General features: G+C 43.5%; 1 protein-coding gene across 3 annotated transcripts in view; it reads right to left on the bottom strand.

Annotated features, from left to right (window-relative positions):
- Positions 1–4,420, bottom strand: part of SLC41A3 (solute carrier family 41 member 3) — a 52,204-nt gene extending 47,784 nt beyond the window's left edge. The window contains exon 1 of one of the 3 annotated variants that reach the window (XM_065075636.1): positions 4,258–4,420. The gene's annotated coding sequence lies outside the window, so the exon portion shown is untranslated. The remainder of the gene's footprint in view (positions 1–4,257) is intronic. The other 2 variants (XM_065075637.1, XM_065075642.1) reach the window with 2 other exon arrangements.
- Between the last annotated feature and the right edge of the window lie 20,885 nt (positions 4,421–25,305).

Raw genomic sequence — 25,305 nt, 5'->3', positions numbered from 1 at the left:
CAGACTCTAAAAGAACACTTTGATGTGGAGTGGAAATGCTACTACAAGCTTGGCTTCAGCCCTGGGTTCTGACCCATTACAGACATGGAATCATCCAGCAACTTTGCTTGGGCTCCAGTTCTTTTGTATCTGTGCTGCAGGCTGAGGTTTGGACAGGTTATTTCCTGCTGTTGGAGATCTTTAGGGGAAATATTAAGAACTTCACGGAGCTGGTAGTATTGTTCTTTGAGCCTTTAGGAAACAGGCTGAAAGAAAAAAAGCTGCCTAAGCCATGCCTCCCACACTAAAATAGGACCACCCAAGCCTGGAGTAAAAACCTCTCTTATCAGATCTGAGCAAGACACTCTGTGCAGCGGGTACTGAACACCCCAAATCCCACCGGCAGCACCCAGGAGCTGGGAGCATTTAGTATTTGACAGGCTGGACCCTAAGATGATGATCACACAGAACAACATCTCTCCCTGTGTCTAATCCCACTCCTGCACGGTGCTGAGAGCTTCACACAGGGTTTGGCATCCAAGGGACACTGTGCTCCACGGTTTGCAAGTCCTGCCCAACGCTGCCCGGGCAGGCTGCTAACATCGGATTCTGTTAACATCTGATTCTGCAACAACAGGGGGAGTGGAAAAATGCTGACGGAAGGGCTTGGAATATGCCACTTGGTGAGCTAGCAGGAGCTGGAAGCAATTTGTGCAGGTTTTATTGGCAAGGACTAGAAGATAGCAATAGGCTTTAAATCTGTCTCTTCTCTACAACCATTGGTAAGCTGTTTTTCTTGGTGCATAATTGCTTACAAACTCTGATGGAACACAACAGCTCGAGTTCTAGCACGTCTTTTGCTTCCAGCAAACATGTGCGATTATTTTTTGCATCCTTGCTGGAAAGAACAGAGCAGACTGTACTCCCGGACTTTGTCACCTTAGGACATACAATCACCATCCGCATGTGTCACACTCAGACTTACGCCAGCCTGTTAGCAGAGCAGGAATAGTAAAGGCAGCGAGAAAGGTGCTGCACTTCCACAACCCTCCAGCTGTCAAGAGGAGCAGAGATTGACAGAAATAAGCTGCACGGAGGCCAAACCAGAAATAATCCATCATGTGCCACAGTTTCCAGATTCCTCAGGATCTTTTCCGAGGAATCTGATGTCAGGCATTGAGCACGTCAGTACGCTTTGCACTTTGGTGATTTTCCATCTGTAGCTGCTGTTTCTGACATTACACGCAGGGTTACCACTGACACGTATCACTTTACGAACAGCTGGAGGAGCAGTGGCCAACTCTCTCTTGCAGACTGAAAGTTTTGCACCGTCAAAACCCACAAGACACACCACATCATTCTGCAAGCCTGGAAATGCCTCGTACAGGCAAGGACAGCAGCTCCACTGGGATCTCGCTGCTCTAGAGTGTTGGCACCAGGCTGTGCGTGCAGTGACAACAGGCTGAGCCCCCTCCCGATTTCCTTCCAGATAGATCTGAAGTCACGGAGAAGCCTTGAGAGCCCCACAGGCCCCACTGCTGGTGATGTGACCCAGTGCATGAGGACTTGGACTTACGAGGCAGCTGTGGCTGCACAGCCACACAACCACCTGGACAAATATCAAGGCATTAATGAGGGGAGTTGTCAAGCAAGCAGCCAGTAAAAGCCAGATTTGTAGTTTCTTAGACCAAGTGCAACATCTGGGCCATTTTTGAGGGGAGGATAGCTCAGAGCTTTCAATATCTGGTTTTATCAGCAAAACAGCCCTCAGAGAAAGTATTGGCACATACAAGGGTGCTACACAGACCTCGTCTCCACCTCACCTGCTCTAGCCATCCAGAGAGTCATACAACATGGGGCACCCACTATTGCGACCTTCCTCCCTCCATCACACCAGCATTGCATTTAGCCCTCAATGCAGCCACCTACTTGTACAACTCCCAGATTTGCAGGAATGTCCAAACACCTCTTAAAGATTTTAAGGATATCGGAAGAGTGTCCAAAAGATAGGGACATGCATCACACTAACATGTTCAATAGCACCAAGACCAGTCTTGCATGGACAGACCCAGCTCCTCCTTTCCACCCACCTCTGTCACCAGCTCCGCTGCATGAGAGCAAATTCACAACCATGTTAGACATTTCAACTAGTTATGAGGATATCAAGATCCATGCAAAGGAGGCAGTTACAAGTTTACTAAGTTGGTAGAGTTAAGATTATTTTGGAAAGCAGAATGCCCTCAGGAAATAATAGTATTAACCACTAGCCAGTTTCACCTCATTTCTGTTTGCCATATGGTTGGAGCTACAGCACCATAAGTGTTAGAAGGTGTGGGAAGATGCAACTCTCACATTTTCAGAAGTAAAACACTCCAGATCAGCTGAGTGGCCACTGAACAGTATACTGAACAAGAAATTAAAAGGTACCCAAGAAATGCCAACCAGCTGAAGGAAACACAGTCACATTTCTCAGCCACGTGTCCCAGCTGAACTTTCTGTTCCCTTCTGTCATTTAATCCCAGCTTTTCCCAAGTGACCAAAGTGCTGCAAAGGAGACTGCTCACCAGAGGGCCCAGAACCAGCACAGCCCTCCTGTTCCAAATTCAACACCTCCTGAGCTACTGCCTCTCATACCATCAAAAGGCTCTTACAGCATATTTGAGGCGCTAGGCAATCCTTTGCAGCATTCACTGCAACAAGCCCAGCGCTTCTCCAGATCTTGCCTTTACGTGAGGAATTTTGGTTTTCATTTTAAAAACCTCCTTCTCTGATTTCACATGGTCTTCCTTCCCTTGACCACCTCCTCATTGATATTTAATGTTCTTCCACCAAGTCATGCTGCCCTCCTCTGTTGCTCCTTTCCTTTTCCCAGTGAAGTTACCCTCCTTTTCCCCCCGCCAAGCATTGTACATTTCTCTGCGCTCTTCTCATTCAGTTGTTGCAATCAACTTCTAGTTGTTGCCAGAGTTCCTCTGGCCAACTAGATTCAATGCACTGATTCCTGCACAGGTCTCTCCTCAAATCTCAGCCCTCTCCCTGTTCACACGAAGAGAATTAGGTCATCTGATTGCAAACATACACAACAAATGCTACAGCAACAGATGTTACAGCAACGCAGAACTGCGGGCTGTTCAGTGATCCACTTTAACTATGACCTGGATTTGAGCTGCTATCAGTATCACTGGTGTTCTGAAAAGCAGGGGCTTGGTTAAAAAAAAGAAGAAAAAAACCCCACATGTATACAAAGCTGCATGGCTCCGTGTATAGTTATCTGGCTGAAATGCTCTTACAGCACATTTGTGCAGGATAATACACGGTTGCAACTGCCAGCATTGATTTCAAGCCATAGTGGTAACATGTGTCACCTGAGGATTAGGCAGAGGTTCAGCACACATTGCAATACAATGACAAAAACACACTTGCTCTAGCTTGGGGTGGCCAAGCCGTGGTAAGGTGGATCATCACTGGTTTGTAGAGCGCGGTTTCACCACTGCCAACTACTTGCTGCAGTCATTGTCGCCAAGTGAAAAATGTTTGTCAAAGCCTGAACTAGACCAGTACAAATTGGTGTGAACTAACCCATCAGCACAAGTGGGTTTCAGCAAGGTGAAACAGCAGCCCCTGCTTCAGAGAGTTCTCTCATCACTGCCTCAATCTGCCAGCAAGAATGAAGGTGACACCAGGACCAGGACTACTGTAAGACTGACATAGAGAGCTTATTTGGCATTTTTTTTTTAATGATATGATTCTTATACTCGCAGCCATAGGAACTGCAGTTTTCACTGGGCGCTGCCCTCCTTGCCTTGTCCCCTGCTCCCCAACACTGCCACGGGTTGCACAAGCTGGACAGTTCAGCCCTCAGTATCTTCAGTTGTTTATTGTCTCATGTACCACAAGCCAATAAAGATGGTCACAGAATTATAACCTTTTAGTAAAAGTAAATAATAACAAGCTATTCTATCTAGAGGCATTTTTGGAAACAATCCCTTCACTTCTTAATTAGGAAACTCAACACCGTCTGAAGTCAACAGCACAACCTATCGCCACTAATTCCCAGCTCTGGCAAAGGAGCTGAGGTTCATATTTCTAATCAAATCCACCACCAGTGTTTGGTTTTTGAGTGAGTCACTTGGACCCAGCAGGGAACCCCAGAGGAGAATCCAGACGTGGAGATCCCACAGCATCAGCATATATATATATATATATATTTTTTTTTAAAGGAATTTCATTTAACTTGCTCCCACCCAAACCTTTCTCCCTTTAAATAAAACTTCTCACCAGTTTAATTCCAGCTCCAACTCCTTCCACCATCTCTTATGGGGCCCTCTTGAAAGTCTTGGACTCACCAACATTAGGGATTAAACTGTACATGGCTGTCCTAGGACAGAACAGAGAGAACATCATGTAATTTCCATTTTTCTCCCGGTTGTGCTTTTTCAAAGCCCCACACTACTTATGGTTTCCACGCCACATATTCTTCTGTCCGTTGCCATGGTGCAGCCACTGGTTTGTCATTAATATTGTGGGTAACTTCAGATCCTTGACCTCGGGGCTTTCAGAGCTTTTCATGGTGTATTTTCCTCTTGATTGAATTGCTCTGCATTCCCAAGCACTGCTAAAACAAAAATAAAACACTGCTGCTTTTGAACGGGGAAAATTCATTTCACAAAGACAGGCTAGCAAAGGCTGGAAACCCATTGAAGAACAGCAGATTAAAAGGAAAACAGCCATTCTCTGAAGATGCAGCGACTGTGGCATGGATTTAAATTTACCTACAGCATCTGAGTCAAGCTATAGTCCCCGGGGTCTGTGCTCAATATCTGGACCAGTTCGGACTCTAATAATATTCCGCCCCACTGCCAGGGCACCTCAAATCCTTCTATAAATTCTCATTCATGAAGTTTCACAGCAGTCTTGAGAAGCACAGAGCTACTTGTTCCCAGACTGCAGATGGGAAGACTGAGGTACAGAAACACGAAGCTGAATGATGGATGAGAGCAGAATTCCATCCTAAGTATTTTTTAATGCTACTGATAATTGTCACTTGAGAAAGCAGTTCATTTCTGAAGTCCATTAGAAAACAGTAAGTTCACATATACCACACTGAGCCTGTGGTATCTCTGCACTTAACGGAAGTATGATATATTTTTTCCAGTCTGTAGAAAATAGCCATTAGCATGGAAAATGTGCTAATTGTGATATCAACCAATTGCCAAAGCTAAACCACCCTTCAAGTTAACAGATTTTAAAAACTCCGTGCACTTAAAGATGTCACTTTCATACAAGCTCCTTCTGTTAAATGAGCTCCAAGAAACACAGATTTGCATTAAAAAGGCCTAAGCCATCACATTTCTGAAAATCCAACCCTCCTGCCCAGTCTGGTAGAAGTCTATTTAGCAAGGAGCCCTTCGCAATATAAAAACTCAAGGGAACTGCAGCACTCCCATATTCTCTTTTTTCTTTAAGGTATTATTTGCTAAACAGGAAAAATATGTCTGTTACCTGTTTGGGGAAGGTGCTTCAGAAGCTACAAACAAAACGCCTGAATTAACACACAGTGCAATACTGCACACATCAGGCGAGCAGTTTTACACACTTAAAAACACATAATAGCAGGTCTGAGGATGACAATAACCACTTGATTATATCAGAATCAATCCAAACACCTGCCTGGAAAAACAAAGAGCAGCAAATGGGCAGTGAGACACAAAGCCTGAGAGCAAAGAAAAAGCAAAGGAGAGAAGGAAAAGCAGCACAAAGGTACATTCATCCTCCTCACACATGGGGCCTGGTTGAGCTCACATTGCCACTGAAACTACTTCAGGATTGGTCTGACTTCAAGTCCGTCTCCCCTACTCCCCACACTGAGCACAGAGCGTGGCCGTATCACAGCATTTAGGGACAAAACCCTCTTGCTGCCACAGACACGTCCCTCTCACTGGAGACTTGGAGTAAAACCAATCCCACAACTTCTTCCCAGCAGAATAAGGGCTCCCTTTAGGATTTGTTCAGTCAAGAGGACACTCCAGCTGGCTGCATTCCCGGGGATCTTCCTGGCCAGGCTGGATCGGAGCCGCTCTGTTCCCATTGAGGTGAGGGAGATTTTGGGGTAGGATCCCTCAGGCAGCCCATTTGAAAGCCTTTCATTGGGAAGGCCGGTCACATTCCACTTGAGACAAAAACGTTGCCTGACAAACAGCCTTGTTCCTCAGATACCCGGCTGGAATAAGGAGGGGGAAAATAACCAAGCTGTGAAATCCCACAGGTCCTCAAGGAAAAGTGTCTCTATGTGCACATCAATGTGCCTCATGACTTCTAGAAGGGCTGTACCTGACATTTATTCTTATAAAAGCCATTTAAAAAATACTTTATTAAAAAAAACCAAACATATATATCCCTTGTGTTAAACAACAGAAATAAGGGGTAATGCCAGATATCCCTTCCTGGGTTAAATCCCATGAGGTGCTGAACATTGCCACCTTCTTATGAATAAGGCAGCTAAAACCCCAAGATCATAATGTAGATTTCCTCCTTTTAGCAGCCCCACACTCACATTCAGGATACTCTCTTTGCATCCAAGTACCAGCCTGCTACTTCCCAATATCACACATTTTTTCCCCCCTTTTTTGAACAAAATAATGCTGCAAGTGGGATCTCTTGTCTACATATCGCAAAAAGCCACATCTGCTCCCACACAGTGAATCATGCAGAATAAGCCTAATAAGTTCTGCTGTAAATCAGACTCAAATAATCTGTACTATGCTTAGGAAGAGCGAAATGCAGGATACCCACAGAAACTGAGCTATCTGGCCTTTCCCAGGCCCAAATCCATCTGTCCGTCTGTCTGTCCATCCATCCATCCCAGAGCAGAACCAGTGCTATCATGAAGCACACAGGGACTTTCCATCTCCAGTACTGGGGCTGTGTCAGTGTCCAAAACAGGGACCTGATGTGACTCTTGAGTCCAACAGAGAACAGATCTGAACTCGAACCTTCATTTATTGTGCTAATGCACCACAGCAGCCTCATATTTCTGCCCTTTCAACATACTGACCTAATCTTAATAGATTAATGCAACTGATAGTATTGCATGGAAAAGTCACTGCAGATGCCTGTTAATGCCCTCAAGGAGCTGTTCTGTCCAAGGTTATGTGTGGCTCTTAAACACACGAGAATTTCAGATACATTTAATTTCCACATTGTATATGTTTTTGCTCCCCTCTCTGCTACAGAGGGGTCAGGATTCAGCGCGGACATAGAACTGTACCTCTTTATCACAGAAGAAAGAGATTAATGAGCTTCAGAACAGAATTTTTCACTTGGAAGCATTTCATTAGGCAAGCTTTCTCCCACACGGAGAACATGATGCTGGAATGGAAATAGCTTAACCCATTTTATAAATTGGCATGAATCAAGGTAAACGGCAGGCGTTGAACAGATTCCAGTAGCGGTGTTGCATGCTTCACTTACTGGATGATGATATAATTTCATCACTGTTGATTAACTAATTTTGTTAGCAGCTACAGTAGCCATCTATCAGTGCCTTGAGGTCACCAATTATTTCTCTACCAAAGCTATGACCTACTTATACATCAGCCAGTTACCTAACAGTGACAATAAAAATGACACCTGGTAGTTCAACTACCATAGTGAAACTAAGGAAATAGGAGTTACTTGCTGTTTGTGGCCAATTCACTTAGGCTACAGTTCCCTCATATCCACTAGCTTGGGCAGTCCTGTTTTCGGACAATCAAGATCTCCATCTGACATCAAGAAATAACGCAGAAATTCGACAAATCAATCCCTCAGTGCCTCCAAGTCCTATAAGTCAATTTTGCAATGATTCTTTAGCTGTTTCATTGGATACCACAAGCTTCATGCTCCAGCTCATTCCTGCCTGATATTCTCCCAAAAAGACATCTGAAACACTTGCAGTGCAGATCTCTCTCTCCTGATGCAGCATCCCATACATTAAACGCACTGTGACAGCCACTTAGCTATGTCCCTCATGCAGAATTGAGGGGTCAGATCTTTGCACTGCTTGGGGTGAGGCCATGTCACAGTCTTGAGGCCAGAGGAGCCCCAAAAAAACATACCCAGGTGCATCTGTATGGTGAAGAATCCCACAACGTGCTGTCTCATGCAATGCAGGGGGGAAAAAGGGAACTCTGCAAAACAAGGACAAGCAGCACACGTGTCTCCCTCACACAGACTCTGGCAGATCTAATGAATACAAACAGATTTTAGTTCCTTTATGGGAAAGGGCTGCACGACTCTCCACCCTCACACTGCTTCCTAATGTAGCGCAGCAAGGCACAAAGTTTTCACAGGTTGTTTTTAATCCTGTAGCCTGGTTAGAAGGTTACAGTGTTCCACCAGAAACTCTGGACAGCAAAGTTCAGAGCAGAACTTCGTGCTGAAGCTGGAACAAGGTGAATCCTTTATGGAACCTACCCATGGTATAATGTTCAAGCATGAAAAACGAAACCAGCTGAGTTTTGCACAAAGCTTTTGTGTGTGTGTGTGTGTGTGTCTGATGTGCTCTGTGAATCTTTTGTCACAGCTCAAAGTGCTGTCCCCAGAGAGGGACAATTTTTTTTTCCTTCCCTCAAGTGTGTTTTATGGTTTCATTCTAATTTTACAGCACAATCTGCGACAGCTGGTCACACGGTGTGTCTGGGTTGAATAAACCCGGGACCCTTTGCCAAGCCTCTACGCAATGTGCTGAGCCTAATGAAATGTGTCAGCTCCGCTGTGAATCGTGCATTCATGGAACTGAATGAATCTGAGTTTTCAAGGAAAACTGAAGGGATCTATAACTGCACACAGAAAACCCTGAGAGGCATGGAGAGGAATCCCAGAGAAACACTCAGCGGCTCTACTAATAGCAAAATAGATCCTGATAGTGGGAATTTAATCCTCCTATTTGAGTAATGATGGCCTTGGGAGAACAAGGATGGTTTGGTGGCAGAGTTAAAATGCCAGGTCCCAGTGGTCCAGGTTACAGTGCAGCTCTGCCACCTTCATCCAGCACAACCCAAAGCAAGTCATATCATTTTGGGGCCTCTCCCATTTATATAACGGGAACAAAAGGGCTTCCTTTTGGCTCAGTTTACTTCTCTTACCAGCTCAGGAGGACACTGACCACCCCTCAGCACACAGCAGTGCCCAAATGGTGCTTGAAGCTGGTTTTGTATTCGGGAGAGCACAGCAATCTGTAAGGGTCCGGTATGCTGTGAACACAACGTTGCAAGCTACACAAAGCAAAGTGGATGAACCTTACTTTTTCCTCCCCTGCAATGCTGCAGGACAAAGAGGACCCTGATAGACATGAAAAATATTAATTTTGACAGAAACAGAGGTTTTCAAAAGGTTTAAGGTGTTCCTGCATCATGTCAATCTGTGAAAGTCATGGTCCCATTTCATTTCTCCCGCTTGTAGTTTCTTGCTAGAAGTCAATCTATCAGTAAACTAATGGCTCGATTCTCTATTGGAAACAAAAGACAACATGAGTGCTCAGCATCCTTGAAAATCATGCAGTGTATGCACTGGGAATTTTTCTGACATAAGAAACTCACAAGGGGAATGGGTAATTTGTTCCCTAATTGCTGTAAAGGATTTGCACTGTTCTCTTTTTCCCCAATGTTTTCAGTTACCCATCAGCTGAGCTGCACTGAATCCAGACCCAGCTGTGCCGTATGTGAACGCTCCGCTACACAGCGGGGAAATCTCCGACAAGGCACCTGGTGTCCGTGGTTGACAACAAACTGCAGCGGGGCCCAAAGTCACTCTGACGCTTCTGGATCAGACAAGATGCCATCTGACCTTGTCACACAAGTTTGACCAGGAAAACAGCAAACACAACACTTGTAAAACTGAAGTACAGATACCAAAATGCACATGCCCTTCGGGGTAGAGTTAAAAACCAAAGACACAGCTCCTGGATGTGTGAACATTGCTTCAGCATTTTCTACCACTCACCAGTGGCTTTTATATCTCAGAATTACTTTACTAAGGAATTAAGCCTTAAAATACCCTTTTACATAAGAAGAAGCTATTATTCTGTTTTACATTAAAGGAAATGGAAAGTTAAATGACTCCTGCAAACCTTACACCTGTGTTGGGATCAGAAATAAAACCCAGCTATCTTTGCTCCACTCCTTGGCTTTAGCCCAAAACCATATTTTTCCACCTCGTAACACAAGCCCTGCAGAAATGTGCTCGAGAAGAGAATCCTCAGTGCAACGAGGAGCTGGAAATGCAGCTCTGAACTCTGCCAACCTGCCACGTGTTCTAAAATAAAAGAAAGCCACGGCCATTTGAGATGCACTTTCAAAGGTGGCCCAGCACCTGCTACTTTGTCTCTAGCCACCCTCTTTTTACACCTGAACCCACCACACCATCCTCCTTGTCCCTGAACTCTCCTTCTCCTTCCACATCTGTTGCCTGCAAATCTTCCTGTCACCACCTCCTTGTTTAAATGCCAAGGCCTGCATTGCATCCCCGTTCCTTCGGGCCACGATCACTTCTGGCCGTGGGGAGCAGCAAACACCCCTTCTTTCATGGACCTTCCCCAGCTGCCTACAACACTGACCCCATGGGTGCAGTGTGTAATTTCCCACCTTCTCACCCCATCCTGATCAGACACGGAGCCTCGTAGATTTGGCTGCTTCAGGAACATGAGATCCCACACGTCGTGGGACTCAGTCTAATGCAGCACTAGTGGGATCCAGGCCAGGACCTAAGGCCCCCTGATTTCACCAGTAAATCTTCGAACCAAGACAAGCCTTGCCTGCAATCTTATCTACACCCCTTTGTTCCTGGGATCCAGTTCAAAATAACCCTTCTGGACTTTTTATTCCTCTCGCTCTCATCGCTCCTTCTGTTCCCAGTTCCCCTCTGTCATGACGCAAGACCCTTCCATTGAACGCCACAGGGCCTTCCTTTGGTCTTCTGCTAATAAGTTTGTGAGTCTTCAAATATATTCCATGTATTTTTAATCAAAGTTTTATGTAATTACCAACATCTATCCTCTGCCATCTTGTATGACATTCTGGAAATGATTTAGAAGTGAAATTTATCATAAGCCATTGCAGCGTGCTCCTCATCGAGTCTAATGAAAGCAGGGTTTACCCAAGAGGAGGGATTGATTTAAGTGTCCTGTATCTCAGCTATGGCAACATTTTAAATCCATATGTTTGTAGACAAGCCAACCTGTTCAATTCTAATGACCTGCGCAAGAAATACATTTCTCAAATAAATTCTCAGCAGGATACTTTTCTTCAGCATCTCTGGCTAGAAGGGGCTAAGTGAGGTGATGGAGTCCTGAGTCTCACATCTTGCTCTGGAAGCACCCTTAATGAATGTTATGTTCTGAGTTTGTACAAGGGGTTTTAATTACTAAGGGAAAAAAATGAAGTTAAAGCTGAGCCAGCTGCCAGAGCTTCCAGAGGACTGACTACATTCACAAATCTTGTAATCTCTTTATGTTCATTATGAGAATACTACAAAAAAAAAAAAAAAAAAAAAAAAAAGGCAATCGGATCTTGGCCAACAAATTAAATGCTTATCCAAAGATTAATTCACGTCATCTGTACCCCATTAGATGTTCTCTTTTGCCAGGGAGTATAATGCAATATTTTCAGGGGGAACAGTTGCTGTTATTGCCAAGAGCTTGCAATTTACTGGCTCTTGCACCATTGACATGGGAGTCACTGGGCTATGGGCACAGCGAGAGCAGATAGCATAGCAATATACAGTATGAAACATATGGAGCAAATCTGCTTCATTCTGGTGTTAAAAGGTGCAGATTACGAGTCCAAGATCCAGCCAAGTGACAAGGGGGAAGCAAACCTATAAACGAATAGAAGTTTATCCTTCATTGTATCATGAAGGGAACAATTTGTTGCTGCTGGGTTTGGGTTCCCCCTCCCTCCCCCCCAACTATAAATACATCTAGATCTCATTTGAAAATCAGAAAATATGGCTGAGGAAAGTGTGACTTAATTTTGGTGCATCTAACCTGAAACATCAGAACAGGGCAAACTTTCCAAGAATAAATGCACAGTACTGCTAAAGGCAGATCCCCAGAATAATAATAAAACAGCTTCCCTAATCAATTTGTGATTCCTTTCAGAATACACAGTGCCAGAATGCAGTTCTACTATCCTGCCTATTTTTACACTTGCTAAACACAAAGATTTTACCTTTTGTTTCCCAACACCAAAGGCCAGCACTGTAGTGCCTACCTTTGGGGCCCTTACGGATCCCTATGTATTGCATTAGGTGGGTGCATATGCAACAGTGACAACCATGAAAGCCCCCATGCCCAGTGCAGAATCACCTTCATTAGCTCCTAGGAAATTGTAACATAATTTTTGCCCCTTTGGGAGCTGTTTCTACTGGATTTAAACAGCTGCAAAGACAATTGTACAATACAAGGTGTTTGCATTTTTTACTGGATTCAACTCCTGATCCCTTTTCTGTGCAAACACTTGTAAAGGCACCATAGCAATAAATATCCCAGAATAGGGGTTAATTATCCAAGACTCAAATTTGTTTTGTTTTGCATCCAGGGCTGCTTATATAGTAGGCACAAAAAACCAGGAGAGGAAAGTCTCTTGTGTAAAAACTGGTAGCATCTGAACAGCAAAGATGGTGCTGCAAAAGCAAAGAGAGCACATCTGGGAGAACAGGCAGATCATTCCAGCTGCTAAACTGGTCTTGAGAATTCAGCTGATGAGATGCAGACTGAGACACTGCATCCCAGATTTAGGTAGACAGGTCTTGCTAAGTCGAACATATGGTCCTTTTCAGATGTTCTACTGTATCCATTGTGGTTGAAAGACATTAATTTACAGATATCACAGAATTTGCCTGCAGTTGTATTCTTTTCATTTTGCAGTATGGACAATGAACAAATCACCATGAAATTTAGGTGCCACACTGCCACATGATATATCCCCCTCAGTTGCTTTGTCTGAGGCCCAAATCAAAACCAGATTATGTCTTTCTATCAACTTCCCTGGGTACTGGAAATGACTGTGCTTGCATTTGGCTCCCTGTGGAAGCCAGATGCTACAAGCATCCATTTTAAATGGTTGAAAGGCAGAACTAAGTAACAGAAAGTTGTTTTTTCCTCTTGAAGCTATACAAGATCTTGGCTACCCAGTCAGGCTTCCAGATACAGAAGTAAATATGCAGTTTGTTCCCAAAATAATTTTGTGCAAACCATTACTTTCTGGTACATAGTTGGAGAACTAATCTCTGCTCCTCACTACAATGCACATTGCCTGTTTCTCCCACCAGCCTCTCAGAAGTATAGAGTGAATTGCAACTGCTCTGTTTAATGAGCTGCTATTATTCTTACTACGATGCCCAATAAAAATTAAGTTTTTATTTTCCTGAGCTCCTTCCTTCAGGAAATGTCAGCCAAACATAACCAGTAAAAACGAACACCATGTTTGCCTTGGCTTATGGGATGTGCCATGTTCCCAGAATGAGGGCAGAACAAAATAGCAGGGCCTAGACACACTGCCTGGCCTGAAAAATCAGGCGCTGTCTAAAGCTGGTTTGCAGATATCTGAAGCCAAACCTGTATCCTAAGCTTTGCCAAGTCTGGTGCTTTTCCTTCACTTTCCCAGGCTCGTGGTATCCACATCTATATATGTATTTGTGAAGAGTCTGAGCGCATCCAAGGTGTTATGCAAATATCCTCTCATGTTCTGCTGCAAAACATATTGAAATAACCTGTTGTAAAGGCTTCATGGACATCAACATTTTCTGATTAATTACCAAGCAAAAGCCAACAATTCTCCTGCCTTACTATACATTAATATAAATAATTAGTAGTGTCAAGTTATCAAGCAGTGTAAAAAAGAAGGTGTAATGCCAGGTTTGTGAAAAACAATTTCAACACCTTGTTCTCTGGTTTTGGCCCATGTACTGTAAACAAGAGGACACTCTTATTTCTTCAGATGTGCCCCTGATGGAATAGGTTCATACTATAAGTCACTCCAACTTAAATTTTGTGGTTTTCTTTTCTGTATTAAACATTCCAGAATGTGATTCATCCTCTTGTCACCACGCTTTGACATGAATACAACTTTTCCACAATCAATGGAGTCACACCAAACTGGGGCACTAAACCAGGCCTTTAGGCAACACTGTTTTTACTAAGTCCATCCTTCAAGTAACCTCTACTTGGACTAAAACAACAAGACTGAACTATAAGATTATTCCATTCCATGGTATTTCTTTGTGAAAATCTCACAATCCAAGTGTGGGATTGTACTAAACACAACCCCCACCCACCACAAACAGGGCATGAACCCCAGGATACCTCCTACCCCACCATCTTCTGCTGTGAACACAACCTGAAAATGCAGATGAGTTTAAGAACTGTGTCCCCAACCAGCTTTCTCAAGGGACAATAAGGCTTCAAGATTTGATCTTCAGATAAATAAATTTTGTTTGGTTTTCAGTTATATCTATTGTTAAAATGATCCACTCCTACAAATGCAGGAACTGCTAAGGGTACACCCACTGAGCCCAAAATTTTCAGGATATACAAGCATAAGATGCTAATCCCTCTCTTTGTCCCCATCTTAATAAGGATAGCAAAGTAGACATGGACATGATCACAAAGTGGATCCGATTGCACAGCCAACCTTTTCCAAGGGACTCGGCAATTTCTTGTCCCCACCAGTCTCTGCTCTGTGGCCCATCATTAGTCCCTTCTAGCAGCCATTGTCTGAAGACCGTTTCATTAATTTATGTTGTCTTCACAGATGCTGAGACTTACAGTTCCCTGAAAGCCACGTAAACTTGTGCACTTCAAAAAAAATCCAAATTGGGATGAGGTTTGAGCATCTTGGTTCTTTCTGAGCGTGTGCCCCAACACCTCTGTACGTTACAGTGCTAGACCAGAAAACTTTCAGTGTAATTACTCCTTCCTAACAGGAGAAATCTGCAGTGTTGTGATATCAGATGACTCGCACCCATATGCTACTTACAAATGCAGATATGTTTCCATTGGCATAATACTGATCTGAAGCATGCTGGGCTCTTGGAAAGAATACCAAGGAGGAGAGAAAAACAGAGGAGAAAACAACCTCGTTCCTCTAACAGGTTACTTTGTAAGCAACCAGCTTTCTGTCACTGCCCAGGATGCTGGCAGGCTGGACACTATTCTAAAGGAGAGAAGCGGATGCTGAGATCTGCATGCAAAATGCAGCCCATCATGTGGCAATGCTGTCTGTCATTCACATTCCACTCCTGTACCACTGGTAACACGCACAGACACTAAAGTTGGGCTTTCTCAGCATGTTTCTGTTCCTACACGTGACCATCAGAAAGCTTTGGCAATAGCTGACGCACTGAACAAGAAAGAAAAATAACCGTAATCCTGAGCTCTGTAGTTTTCTCTTAAACAGCTTTGACAGGACTTGTTGAACAGGCAAGAGAGCCCTAAAATGTTCAAGATGAAAGCAGAAATACAAGTATAACTGTCAAGCTTCATTTCAGTTAACACCTCTAACACTGTGAGCAGAAATACTTTTTCAGAAAAACACAAGCAGGAGACTAAATACGTAACTGTAAGACATTGCTCCTGGACTGCAATCCCAGCTCTGCCACTGACTTGTTCAGTGATTTCATTTGGGGTATTTAACCCCTGCTTACACCACCTGCCCCACTGGCAAATGAAGAAAAGGATATTGAACTTCCCAGATGAGGTTAAGGTAAGTGGATATGTTCTGCCATATGTTTCCAAGGCAAGCACAGTACTTGTGTAAAATATTCAACATGCTACCCTTATGTTCATTCCTGCCTCCGTTTCATTAGTGCTGGCAACCCTGCTATTTATTTCGAATGAGAAACTTCATATTCCTTTTTTCCATGGATACACAAATTATTCTACACCTCATGTGATGCTGTTTCTAATACACACCTTTAAATATGCCTCATTCTTGATTAAATCCTCACTTAAAATCAACTCTGCTACAAAATCACCCTGAAACATGACAATGACGAGGGAAGTTGATAAACTGACACTTTCTTGTATTATGCCAAAACTGACTATGTCTGCAGTGCGATAGAAACCTGAAAGGGAGACGTCTGATCTAATGCTGCTCCATATTTTCATGAGCCAACGTGTTCCCACGTTCCTGTACACAACAACATGGAGAAAGGAGCCTGGGTCCAAGTAAACCGAGAGTGGGTCTGAAACAAAACTGAGGAGAAAGTTTTCCATACAACACAAACTGTGGAGCTTGTGACCGCATGATACAAGTTCAAAATGGGATTAAACGCTTTCACAGAGTCACAATGTATTAAATCTCCAGCTCAGGATAAGACTAACCTGCCTGTTGGTGTTGGATCAGGGGACAGACCACTCAACACATGCCCTGCTCCCCGATCTTCTCCTTCCAGCCTTCATTCCCAGTCATTGTCAGAGAGGACATCAGGCTAGACAAACCTTTCCCCTCACCCAGTAGCATATCACATTTTTAGGTAAACTAGCAAGACCTGTTTTTCAGCAAGAGCTTATTAGCTCTGGCACAATATCCTGCTATATTGCATCTAGCACTGTGGCAGCCTTCATGGAGTCGGGTACTCCTGCACTGTCTGGTTATGTTCCTGTGTTTCTTGTCCCCACTTATGTGCTGATATATTTTATTTAGCCCACACATCATAGGGAGTGGGACACTTGTCTGGTCTCATGGTCCATATGACTATACGTAACTATTAGGCACAGGAGTTGCTATGATAAGCTGTCGGAAAGTCCCTGTGGGGGGAACACGTGCAGGCCCGACCTCCAGCCCCCTCAATCCATCACACAAGGCAAGGTGATACGATAAACACCATCAATAGAAACGACTTGTTCTGAGCAATAGCTGTTAAACCAATAAACAGGCAAAACTTCGGAGAAAACCCACTATTTTTTCCTCACTTATCAACCAAGACTCTGTATCTTTTTCTTTCCTCCCCCTTTTCAAACAACTTGAGTTTGTGAAGATTGAAGAAAAACAAGACGTCCTTTCAAATCCCTTCTCTGGATCAAACCTCATTAGGTTTTGATGTCAATGGTGCATAGAAGGCTGACCGCTGCAAGCACAAGTATTTGGCAGCCGGACTGTTACATAATACAATCCTGTCTTTCACAGAAGAGGGATCTCTGTGCTACTAAATGTGCTAAAATTTAACCCGCTGCTTTGCTCCATCCAGCCAAAATAACTCTGTACATTTTCCATAGTCCCGTATGATGGTTATAAAAAAAAAAAAAGCGCCAAGGTTCTGCTTGAAAATAAAATATCCAGAAATACTAAAAACACATATAGGTATTTATTTAAGGAAGTCCATATTTCCCTTTCCCCACCTCTGACCAAAATCTGCTCTGAGAAGGGAGGTATTTGTCCCTAAATGCAAGAGGGGTATGTTTTAAAAATTGTACCTCTATTAGGAAAAAAATACATTAATGAAAAGTAGTGTGTTACTCTCAAACTGTGTCACCGCTTCATGGAAATGTTTGGATTCAGAGCTCTGGAAACACAAAATGTTTTCCAAGGCTGTTTACAGTAAGCTTGAGTTTTCAGCTCCCATGAGTAGGAAGAAAATATCTAACTTCAACTCTTTTTCTTTTTCCAGAATGGTTTTTTAGCTGTGCCTGTGTATCCTGTGAAGCTAAAAAAAAAACAGTATCAGCTTTGAGTGGTGTAAATCAGGGGCACTTTTGGTCCCATTCGTAGTTTTTGCCAACAAACTGACATGGCAATTTACAGCGCCAGATGCTGACAGGTGATATTCCCACTGAACCCAAGTTTTAAAAAACAAATTATCTTCTCTGAGCCTCAGTATAAAACAGCCCATATATTTTCACCCAGCCATCCCTGGACCAGGCCCAAAATGTTGTGTTCAGCTAATGAATACCCTCCAGCATCAGTGATATCAGCAAACCTTGGAAAGAGAAATCCCAGTTACAGGACTGACTGAAACTGGAAAAAAGGCTTGCAGGATATGCCCTGTAGGGAATTGAATGGAAAGAAGGACGCAGAACTCCACCCAGTCAGTTTAGAGTCACCAGTAAAGATTACCCAGTGGGGTTCTTTTGGAGAGCTGAAGAAATACTTCAGGATGAGAATCCATACTCAAGCGTAGAGTTAAGGGGAAGTGTGGAGAAGAGCAGAGGGAAGGGATGTGCAACTCAACTAACACTAAGGACATGGAGCGTGGCGTGACCAGCCGTCTCTCTGCTCTCTGGCCACTGTCAGGCTGACAGAATCCTTCCCAACTCCTGGTGTCAGCTGCTGCTGAAAGAAGTTAGAGCTCTAGGCATTTCTTTACGCAGTGTGGACACAGGTAGCCACAGACACACATGCATGTGCCAGAATTGATTGCATCCCCTGTCCTGGGCTCCTACAATAGCAAAAACTGGTCCTGAGGGAGGGAAGAGATTCACTGAGGCAGCTAAGGAAACTGCTTTCCAAGTGCACCTCTGATAGGCGAGTCAATAGAGGACAGTGGATATAATCTGGATTAGCCACTGAAGGAGTCTCTCCATCCACTGAGAGCAGAAGGCTGGAGAGACAAGGGAGACCCACATCCTAGGGCTTGAGCTCACCCCTCAGAACATGGGACCCCAAATGCCCCAGCTCGGCAAACAGGACAAGTAAAGTGTCATCTCCTAGTGGGCACTGGCCAAGGCAGGCTGTGTCACTAGACCATTCCCATTAGAGATGGTGTTACCCTAGTGTCCAGAAAGATGCTCCTGAGCACGGCCCAAAGATCATCTCTTGCTGCTCCTCTGAACCCCAAATGAGCCCATCATGTTTTCAGTAGAGCTGCAGGTTTCTTGAGTGGCCATTTTATTGTACACAGGAGCACAAGAGAAGAGAAAGTAGGTGGGAAGAGTTATTTAGCTTTAGGAAAACTTAGTTTACTTAGGAATTTGTCTTCTGTTTCCCTGAATCAGGAATTAATTAGCCCACATTGCTCTCTTTGTTTAGATGTTGTGCATTATGCTTTGCTAGGCAGAGAGTGGCCTAGAGCAAGCGCTGCATAAACAAACACTTGTTAACGGAGACTTGGGAAAACCTGGGGATACAAACCAGCTAAAGAGAGACACAGACCAGTCCCAAGCTGGTAAAGACACGTCCAAAAACCTCAATACTCCCCTTTCACATAACATGATCCTCACCACCAAAGGTCCCAAACGACACATCCTACTTGGAGCACGTTCCCATGGCCTCGCGCTGCAAAGGTGCCAATGCAGCTTCCTCCAACGGGACAGTTTGGGAGGGGGTGTCCCCCTCAGCAGCCCCTGTGAGCCCCAACCCCAGCCCTTTCTGCCGCCTGCCTGATCCCTCAGGGGGATGATACAGCAGAGACCTGGCTCCCACCAGCGGTTGTTCCAGCCAGAGGGCTCCGCAGTTTCTCTTGGCTCGCCAGCTGCCTTGTGTAACCAGGGTGAGGTGGTGTGGGGAGCACGGAGGATGAGAGCGTGGATCTGAGGCGCTGGGGGGATGCAGGGAAGCTTCGCTGCGTTTTACTGGGTGTGAAAAGCCTAATGAACGGTTTGGAGTCACTATGACCATGTGTGGACAAGGGCTGGGTTATGCAAAAACAGTGACTACACCGAGGGATCGCCTCTGTGGGCAAGGACATGAAGAAACCTTGAACCAACAACCCTCGGGCAGATTCCCCTCCTCTTCCTACTTTACTCCAAAGCAGCACGGTTCTCCCTCATTTTCAATATTTTGTGTCGGTTTACTCCTTGTGTAGGTCCTCATTGGGGCACTACGGGAATTTTGAATAAGCATCATTACAATATCATCCGTGATTTCCTTATAATCAAAGGTAGGAATCAAATTTTTTTTAATGTGTGGGCATTTGAGCAGACTGATAACTCAAAGGACACTAGCCTTTCATGACACGAAGTATCTTAAATCTCACCAAAATCTATTATCTCTCTAAATCCTTATTTCCCCCCTCCTAATATCACATTGCACACAGTTTTCACCTATGGACATGTTAGGGCTGAACTTTAAGCCACACCAAGTAAAACTTTGATCTACTTATGAACACCTATGACCACACAAGTGCATTTTTTGCATGTAAAGCATTGTTTGCTGGCTGAACTTATCATTTAAAACTCTGTAAACCTTTGGGCCACCAACTTAGTCCTCATTTAGCAATAAAACAGAAAATATGGCTTTGGCCTGCATTTAAAAACCACGTAACACCTTTGGTACTCACATTGCAGTTTGGCTTCCTTGTCTGCAATCGCACAAGAGGTTAAACTCAAGACATTCATTTAAACCCTCTGACTTCCCTATGATTTAATGTGCACTGAACAATTCAACTACAGACATGTGAGCTGAGCTTGAAGGTACCATGCAAACAATCATGTTATTACTACTGGTTGGTACGTATTTGTTTTCCAGGTAAACAAGTAGAGAGCAATGACCAGACAAAAGCATTTTCAAACTACTCTCCCATTATATCATCCAAATACTTCAGAAGCACTTTCAATTAACCACCGATTCATTCATTGCACTCTTGAATTTGGACTCCTGTTTGAGTCATGTTCCCGTATTATTACATATACTGTTCTTTGCAGACAGCATGTTTGACACCAGAATTTACAGGGTATGAGTTACCGGCACCTTGGAGCAAGGAAACTCTCGCAAAATCATTCTCCTATTTTTTTCTCAAATGAAACTGATTTAATCCTAGTTTTGTGTAGACAAACAAACAAACCAACAAAACCCACACCAAAATGAAGCTTAGCATTCAGGGCTTCAGGCTGGAGACAGATTTGAACTGCACAGAAGGAGACATTGCTACATCAATCCTAGGCGAAAAGACTGGTGAAACATTCTGTTTGACCAACATATCCAAGCCAGATCTTTAGAGCTTAAGTCACTCGTCACTATCGGTCACCAAGCCCTGCACTGTGGACTGAAGAGGTGCCAGGACATGGCCCCTCTGCCCACATGGAGAACCCCCCCTTAAGTGCTAAAAACGAACTCAAAATTAAGTAAAAAGTTTACCAGATTGGGACATTTTGCGCAACAATACCATCCGTGATTTGGGTTCCCCCCCACCGCCGCCCCAAAGCTTCATTTGGCAAGTCAGCCCATTTCACAACATGGAGTAGGCACCCTGCATTATTTCAGAGATGATGTCAACAAGCCAGGTTGTTCAGATTTGCAAATTAGCTACTGCACATGTACATGTAACATTTGCAGAACAACTTCCCAACACATTCTTTTGTACTAAGAGTCTTAATGTCCCTCTGGTGAGGAGTGATTTATATCTGAGGCGTATGAGACAGATTCATGTTCCCCATCCAAAGAGGCCGTGGTATACGCCACATATCAATTCTCAAGCTTGTTTTCTTTTCGAATTTCTCTATTAAAAAATTAAATAAAATTAATCGGGGAATTAAGAATACAACTTGCCAGTCTCCCAGATTTTTCACAGTGGTTTAAATAAATCAAGACCATAAAAGGCCAAGACAAAGAGTAACTATTGCATTAAAGGACATTGTTCTGAATCTGGAGTGCCTAACGCAACAGCCTTGTGCCTTCACTCTTTGCATTGAATACAAGCTGTACAGGAGCAGGGTTCAAGAAGTGAGCACAGAATTGTCTTCCTGAAAATGTATTAAGCATCACTTCTTTTTTAATATAACAACTGGATATTTACAGCTTTGGAAAGACACCACAGTGAGCCACACTGTCCCTGGCACTTAGATGGGACAAGCATGGATGGAAAAAAGACAGCACAAGGAGATGGCACCATAAAGCATCTTGTTTGAAGTCCAAAGACAATCGCAATCCCTCTACAAAATTCTGCTTGGTAACATTAAAGCCAGGGCTCTGCCTACATGGCATGTTCAAAATCAGCTCGCCTGCACGTACATCCAAGCGTTGCACGTTCCCACCAAGGGGCGGCCAGATTTAAACACTCCTGAGCTTTGGGAAGGTCTGGATGAAAAACCACATGGCCCAGGTCCACTTCTCACTGCAGCCAAGTGCCCAGTCCTGATTTCATTGAAAACAACAACAAAACTCCTGGAGAACAACCCTTCTCGGAACTGGCCAACTGTCTGTCATTTTTCTCACTACATAAGCTCTTATTTTTACTATTATACCTGACCAGACTCTCCAAGCTGTGGGTTTTTTCCCACCCTGATCTCACTTGAATGATGTCAGATGGGGTTAGGGAGACAAACGCAGAAATGCAGTAAATGCCAAAGCTGGAACCAGCAAATCCAAGAAATAAATATAATAAGTGGATCCAGTGCCAAGGCTGGATACAGCAGCTGAGGAAAAAGGGAAATGTAAAACTTTCTTGGCAAGAGCACATGGATTCATCCAGCTGAAAGAGGCACATTCCAGCCCACACCATTGTGAGCAATAATCTATGTCTCCCTCGAGAAAATACAGATGTTTGTAATTTTTTTGATTTTTTTTTTTTAAAACAGCTTGTATGAAGTAACCTTGTTGTCTTGAAAAATTCCTCTAGGACTTGGTATTGCAAATGTTACTTCTGTACAAACTGTAAACTGCTGACTCAAACCAAACACACACAAAATTACATACAGGACAGTTTTGAAATGCATTCTAGTAATAACAATGTACTTCAACGTTGACAGAGTCTAATGAATTAAAAATGCATTCGGACTAGAAAAGATGCAATTAATAATAACAATATAGCAATGGCAATCAGATCTTTTATAGTGTTTTGTAGTGTTCTCCTTTGCATCATGTATCTTAGAATTTTCTTTGCAGAAATGATACCCATGAAAACTGAAAAGTACTCCAATCCTTTTACTTCAGTTGAGCTGATACTGCAGTAACTTCATTGTCTTTTAATCACATGTTGCTGATTTACAGGAGTGCAAGTGGCTGAAGAGCACAATCATCACATTCTTAGGGAGGCTTACTGAACTTGGCATCAAATCCTTTGCTGGCAACTCCTATGATCTGGGCTAGGGAAATATTTTAGCTGAAGAGGCCTGATTCTTCTCTGCTTTCTGCTCTGCATTGTTATTTACATCTGCATATGGTAACCGTCAACCGCAGCCCTTCGGAATTTCACATCTTGTGGATGTGAACAGCTGTGTGCTCTTGAGCACACAGGTAAGAAAAGTTCAATATGCAAACACATTTTAGTACGCAAGTTTTCAGTCCCCATGATTATTCTTTCTCTGCATTAACCAGAAGTCTGATTTTTGATTGTGCTTTCCCTAGCTTAGAAGTGCCTCCTGGATGGAAGTCAGCCTTTGGGTTTTGTCTCCTCTAGGGAAGAGGATGAATTTGAGAATTTCAAATACCTCTTCACAGAAGGGCTCAAGAGCACAAGTCACCACTCAATCTGTCAAGCTCAGAACTGAACCCCAAGGCGGTCACTAGGGAGAAGCATCAAATCTGCAGCTGCCGTAAATCCTCCTGGCTTTGTTAAACACTGCCAATTTATATTAGCACAGAATCCAGCCCGAAATTTGAAATATGTCCAGGATGGACCTAAATGTGCTTATTTGTGCAGTTAGAACACTTAGAGAAAGGTGAACATTCGATGCCCTGGAAATGATAGACACCTACTACAGATCAGATCATGGACATCAAGAACAACACATCAGCTTCTGTATAGACATCAGCACCCAATGCTGAGAGCACACGCACCCACCGAGCAGTGCGCACATCCTCTTCTACGAGCATTGCCAACGACTACAAATTCCAGTCCTTTCTTTGAATGAGCCCTAAATGGGATGATGAGGAGGCACGGAATTCCCCAGGTAGCTTATAGGTGCTTTGTATAATATTCCCTTTTACGTATTCCATATGTTATAACACCTTTGACTTGCAGCGAGTGTCTCATCAGCCACAGCAAGGCAGACCAGGAGGATGCAGGTGAGCAGAGAAGCCGTTTTCCACAAAGCCCTTTATTATCTTGCTACCTCAAGCAGATTTTAAGTGTTTCATCTTTTTTATGTGAACACTTCTCCGACAAGCCCTCAGTACCCTCCCTGGTGAAACATTCTGTTGTCTAATTGGTCGAGTTAAAATGCTTTTCAAAATTTATCATTTAAATCTACCTGTGCTTCATTTCACAATCTACATCTTTGTATGCATCACTTATGTCTCTCTCTGACATCGCCTCCTCCTGGCTTTAGTTTTTTTCAATTCTCAATTATTCATATCCTGGTCTCGCTCCTAAGCCTTGTAGGAAATTAAAATTGGCCATTTAAGATGCACTATAAAAATAAGACCACTCCTTCCTCTTAAGAGGACACACGGTTTATTGTTTTCCAAACTCTGCTGCATCAGCAGCTCCAACCAGCTATTATAAAAATGAAGCCGCCAAGGCTGGTAAAAGTCACTTTCTTATTAGTGTCTAATTATCTACCAGGAGATCTGCGTCCAGTCCTCAGTGTCACTGCAGACATCTGATACTGGCTGTGGAGAGCAGAAAATTTATGATTTCATTTTTAAGGAGTCTTGTAAATAGAAATGGAGAAAAAGTTGGAAGACACAAGGAAAGCAATTAAAAACCTGATGCAAACTATTTGTATTGCCAGAATCCATCCCCTTCAATTCATCTCACTCCACAGCTCATCCCTTGTGTCTAACAGACTCACTTTTCATACAAGCTGCACATGTCCCACTGGTGTAAACCTCCTGAACTGAGAGTGCTTTAGGGTGTGGAGCTGTATCACATCTTCCCTTCACCTGTAAAATTGCAATCAGTAAGGAAGTGATCAGACTGTGTTCCTGACAGTGTTTCCCAAAATACAACTCCAACCTGGCACAACAGGGATATCTCTGAAAGGAGACTCCAGTTCAGGATGGGGGGATGTGTTTTCTTACATGACAGGTAACTGGTCTGTGTGATTCCCTGCCAAGGCACATTTTGGATACATAAAGTTTACGCAGGCTAAATGGAAGAAATTTACTTGAGAAAAAGGTTCATTAAGGATTAATTAGGATTAGCCCACCTTGAATCAATACTAAGTGATGCCATGCTGGCAGACCACTGCAGATGTCTCTCCAACTCCTTCACGTATTTAACACTTTAAGATCATAATTCGGGAATAAAAATTAAGTATTAAAAAAGCACTATTAAAGCAGCTAGTGAACGAACTACCGTAGTAATAGGTAATTTCCTTCAAAAGTCAATGCAGAGTACTTAAAACTACATGTGAATAACTTGGATGAATTCATGTAAAGCAACGGTCTCCCAGTGTACTGAGAACTCAGACATTTAACAAACAAGGTTGTTCTCTGGTACAAGTAACTACTGGCTCTTAGGACTTTTATT

The sequence above is a fragment of the Columba livia genome, chromosome 10 (genome assembly GCF_036013475.1).
Source record: "Columba livia isolate bColLiv1 breed racing homer chromosome 10, bColLiv1.pat.W.v2, whole genome shotgun sequence".
Classification (NCBI taxonomy): domain Eukaryota; kingdom Metazoa; phylum Chordata; class Aves; order Columbiformes; family Columbidae; genus Columba; species Columba livia.
This window is presented reverse-complemented; position numbering and strand designations above follow the sequence as displayed.